The sequence below is a fragment of the Arachis hypogaea genome, chromosome 19 (assembly GCF_003086295.3).
Source record: "Arachis hypogaea cultivar Tifrunner chromosome 19, arahy.Tifrunner.gnm2.J5K5, whole genome shotgun sequence".
Taxonomy (NCBI): domain Eukaryota; kingdom Viridiplantae; phylum Streptophyta; class Magnoliopsida; order Fabales; family Fabaceae; genus Arachis; species Arachis hypogaea.
In genome coordinates this window covers 104,858,728-104,860,488 of record NC_092054.1, presented here as the reverse complement: position 1 = coordinate 104,860,488, position 1,761 = coordinate 104,858,728, and the positions used below count along the sequence as shown (strand labels likewise).

Here is a 1,761-nt window from a genome sequence, read left to right as displayed (position 1 = left end):
ATGCAATGAGAATGCTTGGTGACTTTACTGCACCAAATTCTAATTTACATGGAAGAAGCATCTCCATTCCTGCCATTGGAGCAAACAACTTTGAGTTGAAACCTCAATTAGTTTCTCTGATGCAGTAGAACTGCAAGTTTCATGGACTTCCATCTGAAGATCCTTTTCAGTTCTTAACTGAATTCTTGCAGATATGTGATACTGTTAAGACTAATGGAGTAGATCCTGAAGTCTACAGGCTCATGCTTTTCCCTTTTGCTGTAAGAGACAGAGCTAGAATATGGTTGGACTCTCAACCCAAAGACAGCCTGAACTCTTGGGATAAGCTGGTCACGGCTTTCTTAGCCAAGTTCTTTCCTCCTCAAAAGCTGAGCAAGCTTAGAGTGGATGTTCAAACCTTCAAACAAAAAGATGGTGAATCCCTCTATGAAGCTTGGGAAAGATACAAATAGTTGACCAAAAAGTGTCCTTCTGACATGCTTTCAGAATGGACCATCCTGGATATATTCTATGATGGTTTATCTGAATTAGCTAAGATGTCATTGGATACTTCTGCAGGAGGATCCATTCACCTAAAGAAAACGCCCGCAGAATCTCAAGAACTCATTGACATGGTTGCTAATAACCAGTTCATGTACACTTCTGAGAGGAATCCTGTGAGTAATGGGACGCCTATGAAGAAGGGAGTTCTTGAAATTGATACTCTGAATGCCATATTGGCTCAGAACAAAATATTGACTCAGCAAGTCAATATGATTTCTCAGAGTCTGAATGGAATGCAAGCCGCATCCAACAGTACTCAAGAGGCTTCTTATGAAGAAGAAGCTTATGATCCTGAGAACCCTTCAATAGCAGAGGTGAATTACTTAGGTGAACATTATGGAAACACCTATAACTCATCATGGAGAAATCATCCAAATTTCTCATGGAAGGATCAAAAGCCTCAACAAAGCTTTAATAATGGTGGAAGAAACAGGTTTAACAATAATAAACCTTTTCCATCATCCACTCAGCAACAGACAGAGAACTCTGAACAAAATACTTCTAATTTAACAAACTTAGTCTCTGATCTATCTAAGGCCACTGTGAGTTTCATGAATGAAACAAGGTCTTTCATTAGAAATTTGGAAGCACAAGTGGGCCAGCTGAGTAAGAGGATCACTGAAATCCCTCCTAGTACTCTCCCAAGCAATACAGAAGAGAATCCAAAAGGAGAGTGCAAGGCCATTGACATAAGCATCATGGCCGAACCTGTGAGGAGAGGATGTGAATCCCAAGGAGGAAGAACTCCTGGGACGTCCAGTGCTCAATAAGGAGCTTCCCTCTGAGGAACCAAAGGACTATGAGGCTCATCTAGAGACTATAGAGATTCCATTAAACCTCCTTATGCCCTTCATGAGCTCTGATGAGTATTCCTCTTCTGAAGAGAATGAGGATGTTACTGAAGAGCAAACTGCCAAGTTTCTTGGTGCAATCATGAAGCTGAATGCCAAATTATTTGGTATTGAAACTTGGGAAGATGAACCTCCCTTGTTCATCAATGAACTAAGTGATCTGGATCAACTGACATTGCCTCAGAAGAGACAGGATCCTGGAAAGTTCATAATACCTTGTACCATAGGCACCATGATCTTTAAGGCTCTGTGTGACCTTGGTTCAGGAATAAACCTCATGCCCCTCTCTGTAATAGAGAAACTGGGAATCTATGGGGTGCAAGCTGCTAAAATCTCATTAGAGATGGCAGACAATTCAAGAAAATAG

The 1,761-nt window shown here is 41.0% G+C and overlaps 1 non-coding gene across 1 annotated transcript; it reads right to left on the bottom strand.

The window, feature by feature from the left end:
* Nucleotides 1-374: 374 nt before the first annotated feature.
* On the bottom strand, nt 375-482 carry LOC112780326 (small nucleolar RNA R71). Its single transcript, XR_003191170.1, has one exon. It is a non-coding gene; the product is annotated as a small nucleolar RNA R71 (small nucleolar RNA).
* Nucleotides 483-1,761: the final 1,279 nt, after the last annotated feature.